The sequence below is a fragment of the Phalangium opilio genome, unplaced genomic scaffold (genome assembly GCF_054372755.1).
Source record: "Phalangium opilio isolate 3A_F unplaced genomic scaffold, DU_Popi_V2 ptg000209l_1, whole genome shotgun sequence".
Classification (NCBI taxonomy): Eukaryota; Metazoa; Arthropoda; class Arachnida; order Opiliones; family Phalangiidae; genus Phalangium; species Phalangium opilio.
Genome location: NW_028324217.1, coordinates 13,451,682 through 13,463,804, shown reverse-complemented (window position 1 = coordinate 13,463,804; position 12,123 = coordinate 13,451,682). Strand labels below are relative to the sequence as shown.

Below are 12,123 nucleotides of genomic sequence, written 5' to 3'. Positions count from 1 at the left end.
AAAGTAATTTGGTCTAATTTTAGTATTTTTAGTTGCTAAAACTTAATATTATTTAAATATAAAACGCTTAAGGTAAAAATTATCATTAAATTTGTAAATTATTGTAAATTAATCTATTTCATTTCACTAAGCCTTGGTCAAAACAATCTCCGTAGACTCCGTAGCACCGTGCTAGGATATCCTCTGTTCCTAACTTCGAAGTCGTAATTATGCTATGATTTTATGCTTTGTTTATTTCGTCAACATAGGTAACAGTAGTGCTAGTTAATTCAGGATACCGTTATCTAATGTGCTCAAATCAGGGTAGAAAAAACCATGTAGTCGTGTTCTTTAGTACACATCTGCTTTTATCCGTTACGGCTATTTTCATATCTCCATTGTATTAATTAAAAAATTACATTTCTACCCAAATAATTGAAATAATTAATTAGGTAATGCTTTTTGAAAGGCCACGCTTACTACAGAACAACCAACGTAACATCTTTGTTTACATTGTAAACTATTAAACACAAGAAATAGCACTGCCTTTAACGGCGATTTTTTAATGAAATAATAAGTAATGACTGCAGACCTTATTTTGTTAACTAATAGTCCTCATTTATTATAATTTTAGCTCAAAGTGCTTTAATTGACACGCTTTTAACAAGTTTTTTAATTGTGATTGTATGAATGTAACACTTGATGGATGAAGTTCAGTTTGGTATGAAGCCACTTAACGTGAGCCAACCAACGAACTATGGTTTCTAACCAAATAGACTATTGTGAGTAAGTCAAAAATAGTAAATAATTTCCTAGAATGCTGCTAGTATTTTTCTTTTATTTCAACAAAATACTTCCATCAGTTTGGTGGAGAAAATTCTGCGTTAGCGTTAGCATAGTTTTCTGAACAACGAATAATGGAATGTTGAAATCGGTATTTAATGCCCAACATTTGTTATTAGGTAAAAATTTAATTATAAATAAATTATTTGCGTGTCCAGTCACTGTCCATATCTCAGTTTAAAAAAACCAATGTTCCTAATGTTGTAAAATTATTGATTTGCAGAAAAACAGTTTATTTTGCCAAGGTTAGCGGAGCATCTAGTGCCGTCGGGTTAAATTAACCCTAACAGAATTTTTTTTTGCTTTGAGATGTGTGGAAATTTGCTACGTGGACAAAATTGTTAACGCTAATTTATAAATAAATTGACAATTTTTAATAGATATTATTAATATTAGACAACAGTAGCTAAATGACTCCATTCATTCATTTATGACATGATTTATTTATGTCAGTATACATGTTTGTTCATTATTTTCAGTATAAATGATTCATTTATGTCAGTGTAAATAATTCATTTATGTCAGTGTAAATAATTCGTTTATGTCAGTGTAAATAATTCGTTTATGTCAGTGTTAATAATTTATTTATCTATTTGGTCGTCAGGTATTGTGGAAAAATTATGACATTTTACGCTACATCTTAGACCTCTCAACACCTCTCCTGGGTGGGCTCGAACCACCAACCTTTTGATTAACAGCTGAACGCGCTAACCTTTTCGCCACGGAAGCTTAGAAACGAAATAATCCTCTGGTATTGTGGAAAAATTATGACTTTTGACGCTACATCTGAGACCTCACAACACCTTTACCGGGTGGGCTCGAACCACCAACCTTTTTATTAACAGCTGAACGCGCTAACCATTGCGCCACGGAAGCCCAAAAATTTAATGGTCGTGAGGTATTGTGGAAAAACTTTGACTTATTAAGTTACATCTGAGACCTCACAACACCGCTCCCGGGTGTGCTCGAACCACCAACCTTTCGGTTAACAGTCGAACACGCTAACCAATGTACTACGGAAGCTTAGAAATTAATAGTCATCAGGTATTGTGGTTATATCTGAGACATCACAACACCGCTCCCGGGTGGGCTTGAACCACCAACCTTTCGGTTAACAGCCGAACGTGCTAACCATTGAGCCACGGAAGCTTAGAAGTGAAATAATCCTCTGCTATTGTGGAAAAATTATGACTTTTGACGCTACATCTGAGACCTCACAACACCGCTACCGGGTGGGCTCAAACCACCAACCTTTTTAACAGCTTAACGCGCTAACCATTGCGCCACGGAAGCCCAAAAATTAAATGGTCGTCAGGTATTGTGGAAAAATTATGACATTTTACGCTACATCTTAGACCTCTCAACACCTCTCCCGGGTGGGCTCGAACCACCAACCTTTTGATTAACAGCTGAACGCGCTAACCTTTTCGCCACGGAAGCTTAGAAACGAAATAATCCTCTGGTATTGTGGAAACATTATGACTTTTAACGCTACATCTGAGACCTCACAACACCGCTACCGGGTGGGCTCGAACCACCAGCCTTTTTATTAACAGCTGAACACGCTAACCATTGCTCCACGGAAGCCCAAAAATTAAATGGTCGTGAGGTATTGTGGAAAAACTTTGACTTATTAAGTTACATCTGAGACCTCACAACACCGCTCCCGGGTGTGCTCGAACCACCAACCTTTCGGATAACAGTCGAACACGCTAACTAATGTACCACGGAAGCTTAGAAATTAATTGTCATCAGGTATTGTGGTTACATCTCAGACCTCACAACACCGCTACCGGGTGGGCTCGAACCACCAGCCTTTTTATTAACAGCTGAACGCGCTAACCATTGCTCCACGGAAGCCCAAAAATTAAATGGTCGTGAGGTATTGTGGAAAAACTTTGACTTATTAAGTTACATCTGAGACCTCACAACACCGCTCCCGGGTGTGCTCGAACCACCAACCTTTCGGATAACAGTCGAACACGCTAACTAATGTACCACGGAAGCTTAGAAATTGATTGTCATCAGGTATTGTGGTTACATCTGAGACCTCACAACACCGCTCCCGCGTGGGCTCGAACCACGAACCTATTGATTAACAGCTGAACGCGCTAACGTTTGCGCCACGGAAGCTTAGAAATGAAATAATCCTCTGGTATTGTGGAAACATTATAACTTTTAACGCTACATGTGAGACTTCACAACACCGCTACCGGGTGGGCTCAAACCACCAACCTTTCGGTTAACAGTCGAACACGCTATCCAATGTGCCACGGAAGCTTAGAAATTAATTTTTCATCAGGTATTGTGGTTACATCTGAGACCGCACAACACCGCTCCCGGGTGGGCTCGAACCACGAGCCTTTTGATTAACAGCTGAACGCGCTAAACTTTGCTCCACGGAAGCTTAGAAATGAAATAATCCTCTGGTATTGTGGAAACATTATGACATTTAACGCTACATCTGAGACCTCACAGCACCGCTACCGGGTGGGCTCGAACCACCAACCTTTTTATTAACAGCTGAACGCGCTAACCATTGCGCCACGGAAGCCCAAAAATTAAGTGTTCGTCAGGTATTGTGGAAAAATTATGACATTTTACGCTACATCATACACCTCACAACACCGCTCCCGGGTGGGCTCGAACCACGAACCAATTGATTAACAGCTGAAGGCGCTAACCTTTTCGCCACGGAAGCTTAGAAATGAAATAATCCTCTGGTATTATGGAAACATTATGACTTTTAACGCTACATCTGAGACCTCACAACACCGCTACCGGGTGGGCTCGAACCACCAACCTTTTTATTAACAGCTGAACGCGCTAACCATTGCTCCACGGAAGCCCAAAAATTAAATGGTCGTGAGGTATTGTGGAAAAACTTTGACTTATTAAGTTACATCTGAGACCTCACAACACCGCTCCCGGGTGGGCTTGAACCACCAACCTTTCTGTTAACAGCCGAACGTGCTAACCATTGAGCCACGGAAGCTTAGAAGTGAAATAATCCTCTGGTATTGTGGAAAAATTATGACTTTTGACGCTACATCTGAGACCTCACAACACCGCTACCGGGTGGGCTCAAACCACCAACCTTTTTAAAAGCTTAACGCGCTAACCATTGCGCCACGGAAGCCCAAAAATTAAATGGTCGTCAGGTATTGTGGAAAACTTATGACATTTTACGCTACATCTTAGACCTCTCAACACCTCTCCCGGGTGGGCTCGAACCACCAACCTTTTGATTAACAGCTGAACGCGCTAACCTTTTCGCCTCGGAAGCTTAGAAACGAAATAATCCTCTGGTATTGTGGAAACATTATGACTTTTAACGCTACATCTGAGACCTCACAACACCGCTACCGGGTGGGCTCGAACCACCAACCTTTTTATTAACAGCTGAACGCGCTAACCATTGCTCCACAGAAGCCCAAAAATTAAATGGTCGTGAGGTATTGTGCAAAAACTTTGACTTATTAAGTTACATCTGAGACCTCACAACACCGCTCCCGGGTGTGCTCGAACCACCAACCTTTCGGATAACAGTCGAACACGCTAACTAATGTACCACGGAAGCTTAGAAATTAATTGTCATCAGGTATTGTGGTTACATCTGAGACGTCACAACACCGCTCCCGCGTGGGCTCGAACCACGAACCTATTGATTAACAGCTGAACGCGCTAACGTTTGCGCCACGGAAGCTTAGAAATGAAATAATCCTCTGGTATTGTGGAAACATTATAACTTTTAACGCTACATGTGAGACTTCACAACACCGCTACCGGGTGGGCTCAAACCACCAACCTTTCGGTTAACAGTCGAACACGCTAACCAATGTGCCACGGAAGCTTAGAAATTAATTTTCATCAGGTATTGTGGTTACATCTGAGACCGCACAACACCGCTCCCGGATGGGCTCGAACCACGAGCCTATTGATTAACAGCTGAACGCGCTAAACTTTGCACCACGGAAGCTTAGAAATGAAACAATCCTCTGGTATTGTGGAAACATTATGACATTTAACGCTACATCTGAGACCTCACAACACCGCTACCGGGTGGGCTCGAACCACCAACCTTTTTATTAACAGCTGAACGCGCTAACCATTGCTCCACGGAAGCCCAAAAATTAAATGGTCGTGAGGTATTGTGGAAAAACTTTGACTTATTAAGTTACATCTGAGACCTCACAACACCGCTCCCGGGTGGGCTTGAACCACCAACCTTTCTGTTAACAGCCGAACGTGCTAACCATTGAGCCACGGAAGCTTAGAAGTGAAATAATCCTCTGGTATTGTGGAAAAATTATGACTTTTGACGCTACATCTGAGACCTCACAACACCGCTACCGGGTGGGCTCAAACCACCAACCTTTTTAAAAGCTTAACGCGCTAACCATTGCGCCACGGAAGCCCAAAAATTAAATGGTCGTCAGGTATTGTGGAAAACTTATGACATTTTACGCTACATCTTAGACCTCTCAACACCTCTCCCGGGTGGGCTCGAACCACCAACCTTTTGATTAACAGCTGAACGCGCTAACCTTTTCGCCTCGGAAGCTTAGAAACGAAATAATCCTCTGGTATTGTGGAAACATTATGACTTTTAACGCTACATCTGAGACCTCACAACACCGCTACCGGGTGGGCTCGAACCACCAACCTTTTTATTAACAGCTGAACGCGCTAACCATTGCTCCACAGAAGCCCAAAAATTAAATGGTCGTGAGGTATTGTGCAAAAACTTTGACTTATTAAGTTACATCTGAGACCTCACAACACCGCTCCCGGGTGTGCTCGAACCACCAACCTTTCGGATAACAGTCGAACACGCTAACTAATGTACCACGGAAGCTTAGAAATTAATTGTCATCAGGTATTGTGGTTACATCTGAGACGTCACAACACCGCTCCCGCGTGGGCTCGAACCACGAACCTATTGATTAACAGCTGAACGCGCTAACGTTTGCGCCACGGAAGCTTAGAAATGAAATAATCCTCTGGTATTGTGGAAACATTATAACTTTTAACGTTACATGTGAGACTTCACAACACCGCTACCGGGTGGGCTCAAACCACCAACCTTTCGGTTAACAGTCGAACACGCTAACCAATGTGCCACGGAAGCTTAGAAATTAATTTTCATCAGGTATTGTGGTTACATCTGAGACCGCACAACACCGCTCCCGGATGGGCTCGAACCACGAGCCTATTGATTAACAGCTGAACGCGCTAAACTTTGCACCACGGAAGCTTAGAAATGATACAATCCTCTGGTATTGTGGAAACATTATGACATTTAACGCTACATCTGAGACCTCACAACACCGCTACCGGGTGGGCTCGAACCACCAACCTTTTTATTAACAGCTGAACGCGCTAACCATTGCTCCACGGAAACCCAAAAATTAAATGGTCGTCAGATATTGTGGAAAAACTTTGACTTATTAAGTTACATCTGAGACCTCACAACACCGCTCCCGGGTGTGCTCGAACCACCAACCTTTCGGTTAACAGTCGAACACGCTAACCAATGTACTACGGAAGCTAAGAAATTAATTGTCATCAGGTATTGTGGTTATATCTGAGACATCACAACACCGCTTCCGGGCGGGCTTGAACCACCAACCTTTCGGTTAACAGCCGAACGTGCTAACCATTGAGCCACGGAAGCTTAGAAATGAAATAATCCTCTGGTATTGTGGAAAAATTATGACTTTTGACGCTACATCTGAGACCTCACAACATCGCTACCGGGTGGGCTCAAACCACCAACCTTTTTAACAGCTTAACGCGCTAACCATTGCGCCACGGAAGCCCAAAAATTAAATGGTCGTCAGGTATTGTGGAAAAATTATGACATTTTACGCTACATCTTAGACCTCTCAACACTTCTCCCGGGTGGGCTCGAACCACCAACCTTTTGATTAACAGCTGAACGCGCTAACCTTTTCGCCTCGGAAGCTTAGAAACGAAATAATCCTCTGGTATAGTGGAAACATTATGACTTTTAACGCTACATCTGAGACCTCACAACACCGCTACCGGGTGGGCTCGAACCACCAACCTTTTTATTAACAGCTGAACGCGCTAACCATTGCTCCACGGAAGCCCAAAAATTAAATGGTCGTGAGGTATTGTGCAAAAACTTTGACTTATTAAGTTACATCTGAGACCTCACAACACCGCTCCCGGGTGTGCTCGAACCACCAACCTTTCGGATAACAGTCGAACACGCTAAATAATGTACCACGGAAGCTTAGAAATTAATTGTCATCAGGTATTGTGGTAACATCTGAGACGTCACAACACCGCTCCCGCGTGGGCTCGAACCACGAACCTATTGATTAACAGCTGAACGCGCTAACTTTTGCGCCACGGAAGCTTAGAAATGAAATAATCCTCTGGTATTGTGGAAACATTATAACTTTTAACGCTACATGTGAGACTTCACAACACGGCTACCGGGTGGGCTCAAACCACCAACCTTTCGGTTAACAGTCGAACACGCTAACCAATGTACTACGGAAGCTTAGAAATTAATTTTCATCAGGTATTGTGGTTACATCTGAGACCGCACAACACCGCTCCCGGGTGGGCTCGAACCACGAGCCTATTGATTAACAGCTGAACGCGCTAAACTTTGCACCACGGAAGCTTAGAAATGAAATAATCCTCTGGTATTGTGGAAACATTATGATATTTAACGCTACATCTGAGACCTCACAACACCGCTACCGGGTGGGCTCGAACCACCAACCTTTTTATTAGCAGCTGAACGCGCAAACCATTGCGCCACGGAAGCTCAAAAATTAAATGTTCGTCAGGTATTGTGGAAAAATTATGACATTTTACGCTACATCATACACCTCACAACACCGCTCCCGGGTGGGCTCGAACCACGAACCAATTGATTAACAGCTGAACGCGCTAACCTTTTCGCCACGGAAGCTTAGAAATGAAATAATCCTCTGGTATTGTGGAAACATTATGACTTTTAACGCTACATCTGAGACCTCACAACACCGCTACCGGGTGGGCTCGAACCACCAACCTTTTTATTAACAGCTGAACGCGCTAACCATTGCTCCACGGAAGCCCAAAAATTAAATGGTCGTCAGATATTGTGGAAAAACTTTGACTTATTAAGTTACATCTGAGACCTCACAACACCGCTCCCGGGTGTGCTCGAACCACCAACCTTTCGGTTAACAGTCGAACACGCTAACCAATGTACTACGGAAGCTTAGAAATTAATTGTCATCAGGTATTGTGGTTATATCTGAGACATCACAACACCACTTCCGGGTGGGTTTGAACCACCAACCTTTCGGTTAACAGCCGAACGTGCTAACCATTGAGCCACGGAAGCTTAGAAATGAAATAATCCTCTGGTATTGTGGAAAAATTATGACTTTTGACGCTACATCTGAGACCTCACAACACCGCTACCGGGTGGGCTCAAACCACCAACCTTTTTAACAGCTTAACGCGCTAACCATTGCGCCACGGAAGCCCAAAAATTAAATGGTCGTCAGGTATTGTGGAAAAATTATGACATTTTACGCTACATCTTAGACCTCTCAACACCTCTCACGGGTGGGCTCGAACCACCAACCTTTTGATTAACAGCTGAACGCGCTAACCTTTTCGCCACGGAAGCTTAGAAACGCAATAATCCTCTGGTATTGTGGAAAAATTATGACTTTTGACGCTACATCTGAGACCCCACAACGCCTTTACCGGGTGGGCTCGAACCACCAAACTTTTTATTAACAGCTGAACGCGCTAACCATTGCGCCACGGAAGCCCAAACATTAAATGGTCGTCAGGTATTGTGGAAAAATTTTGACTTAATACGTTACATCTGAGACCTCACAACACCGCTCCCGGGTGTGCTCAAACCACCAACCTTTCGGTTAACAGTCGAACACGCTAACCAATGTGCCACGGAAGCTTAGAAATTAATTGTCACCAGGTATTGTGGTTACATCTGAGACCTCACAACACCGCTCCCGGGTGGGCTCGAAAGTAGTAGGATTTTGAGAGAGCTGGATCAAAAAAGCCGTGGAAAAGCGGTGGAATTGCGGTGGAATACGGTGGAAGAGCGGTGAACGGCGGTAAAAAATTTTTTAATGTTAAAATCCCATAGACATTTAACATGGTTGAGAGTTCTAGATCAAAAAAGTGACGAAAACTCGGTATAGCAAGGGTGAGAGAACTAAACCAAAGCGGTGGTTATGGTGGTATCTTATCTATTGTGAGATAAAGATATCAGAAATTATTGGTATATAAACCTTCACTATCGGCAAACTAACATATTCGATTAAAAAAGGAATCTGAATCGGAAAACTAAGGTGGAAAAGAGGTGGAATTGAGGCGACCCAAAAAACACATGTTAAAATCCCATATTGTTTAACATGGGTGGGGTTTCAAAATCATAAGCGGTGGGTTTCAGTTAAAGCCATCACTGGTGGATTTAATCAAGTTTTAAGATACGATAAGGCGATTCTAAAGAAGAAAAATATTCTTTCGAAAGTGTGCTTGAGATAAACATGTTTGTACGTCAATCACATTTTAAATTAAATGTATTGTACTTAAACTAATTAATTCAAAAATGACTTATTATCGAAGGGAATTTTCTTAGAGCCAAGAACGAATACAGCATAAAAGAGTTAGCCTTTTGTATTATAGAAACTCAGGAAAGTACGGTTTTTCTTTTCAAAGCACCTTATGATTATCATGACCTTAATTACAAGGAAAAACGGACAAATACATGGATGGCGTACAATATATGTGGATTACAGTGGAATGAAGGTGACATAGCCTTCGAGGATCTAGCATGTATAGCTGCATCAATATCTTCTAAGGCAACCAAGTTTTTCTCAAAGGGTTGGGAAAAATGCAGTATTTTCAGTGAACATTTAGGGAAAAAAGTTGAAAACTTGGAAGATATGAAGTGTCCTAAGTTTAGCTCACTTCCAAAATGTGAACTTCAATTAAAGTGTAAATATCATAATGAAAGTGATAACTGCGCCTTGTTCAAGTCATATCAATTGACTTCATTTTTCCATTATAAGTCAATTTAATTTTTGTTATAATAAAAGTTTACATTTTTGATAAATAAAAGTTTAATTTATTCTCGAAACTCTTACAATATTTAAGGACTGACGTCAATTAACCCTTTTTGTTGTATTAATATCTCCAGAGGATTCGGGGTATTTTAGCCAGGGGAATATAAATCAAGAGGTCATACAATTCAAAATATGTTTATTTTAATTTCAAAAAATTGAATTACCCACAGTGAATTAAGATTAAGATGATCTTTAATTGTGTTTACTTTCATCTTGTAAACCGGTTTTCCACCATATTTCATATCATATTGAGAACTAAAAATATATAGATTAAAATTTCAAGTGCTTTTCATATTTCCAATATAAATGTGGCGATATTTTGGGTAGTCACTATTCAACTTAGAAACACACTAAATATTATACTTAAAGAAAAAATCAATATGGAAAATCAAGTAAAAGACGCTGTTAATATGAACGAAACTGTTCAAGTTTTAAGATATTATCGCTCATAAGTAACCCCATACCAGTGAAACAAAACTCGCCCCAGTTTACCTTCCGTATAATGGAAATCCTTATACGGAAGTATAAAAATTGGTATTGTCGTGAAATCGACGTTCAAGAAGCTAAGGGCTACGTGGATGTACACCTAGCTACGTTTGTCAACATAGAAAAATTATTTGAGAGAATCGGAGAACTCTCGAAAAACTATTTTAAGGTAAGACATGTTTTTAAATAGTAATTAATATATATAGTAATACAAAAATACCCTGACTCATTACTTTCTAAATTGAAAAAAGACTTTCAGGAGTAACCGATAAAGAAGAGGAGATATGTGACAACTTCCTAGCTTTTTTCAAGGAGAGTCCGAATAAAGCTGTGTCTTCACAATCATCTATTTCCAAAGTGAACGGAGGGGGAGGGAAGAGAAGACGTCCAGAAGACAATGATCAAAATTTTAAAAAAAATTTAAAACTGTTGTAGAGAACAAAGATTTAGAAAATATTATTGCATCAACAATTTTAATAAATGAAATAAATACTTAACAAGTTTCTCTGTGAAATTCCCTTCTATCAATTCCAAAAACACTCTTACTATCACCACCACCTCACATATTTATTCTTAACAATTTTAATAAATGAAATAAATACTTAACAAGTTTCTCTGTGCAATTCCCTTCTATCAATTCCAAAAACACTCTTACTATCACCACCACCTCACTTATTTATTCTTAAGATTCTTAAGCAGATAAAATAAACAATCAAAATATGGGTGCATATAAAAACAGTCAAATCAAAACTTATAGTAGAATGTGTAAAACCATCCATCCCAGATGCAACATGATTGTATAATGATGGATTGGGAAGAAAGAATTGAATCGCACCCTTTAGATGTTGTTGATAAGTTAAGTTATTCGAGTAATATTGTTTGTACAGCGAAGAAAATGCTATTAGGAAAATAAATATAACTTGACACGTTTGAAATGTTTCATTCTTGAAATGAAATCTACGCAACAAAACACAACTAAATTACAACAAAATACAATTAAATTACAGGAAAATACACTAAAACTACAATAAAGCACACTAAAATACACTAAAACTACAATAAAACACACTAACACTACAATAAAACATACTTAAAATACACTAAAACTATAATAAAACACACATAAGCACACTAAAGTTCATTAGAACTTTAATGAAATAAAATAAAGAGGCAAGCAACCATCAGTTTCATCCATTCTATAAAAGATGATTTTATTCAGCATTATTATAATGTTGATAACAAGTCATAGCTTTTTCATCATAAGTATTATTAATATCAGGACTTCTAAAAATTTTTGAAACAACTACATTATTTTGCCATGGACATTCTCTTTTTAATCCATGGTAATGAGGATATATTTGTCTACATGTATCATCATCCATTATTGTCATAAGAGGAGTTAAAAAACAATTTTCACACCAATTATTTCGATCTCTTATAATTTCATCATGAATATCTTGAATGTCGCAAACAGTATGGTATTTAATTTTTTGAATAATGTCCCATTTTTTGTCAAGGTCGTGTTTATCACCATAAAAACAGGTGGAACATATTTTATGAAAGAATCTTAAATCGGGATCATTTTCATGAGAACGGGTACACAGAGGATCTCCAAATGGGCAATCGAAATGCATTTGGCACAGGTAATAATGGTAGATAACGTGTGTTCCTTCAATCC

The 12,123-nt window shown here is 39.9% G+C and overlaps 2 long non-coding RNA genes across 2 annotated transcripts; both read left to right on the top strand.

Moving 5' to 3' along the window:
* Positions 1-134: 134 nt before the first annotated feature.
* LOC149620724 (uncharacterized) lies at positions 135-1,225 on the top strand. Its single transcript, XR_016375576.1, has 3 exons — positions 135-765; positions 843-941; positions 1,046-1,225. It is a non-coding gene; the product is annotated as an uncharacterized LOC149620724 (long non-coding RNA).
* An 8,842-nt stretch (positions 1,226-10,067) lies between these two features.
* LOC149620723 (uncharacterized) lies at positions 10,068-10,959 on the top strand. The gene is made up of 2 exons (XR_016375486.1): positions 10,068-10,614; positions 10,697-10,959. It is a non-coding gene; the product is annotated as an uncharacterized LOC149620723 (long non-coding RNA).
* Positions 10,960-12,123: the final 1,164 nt, after the last annotated feature.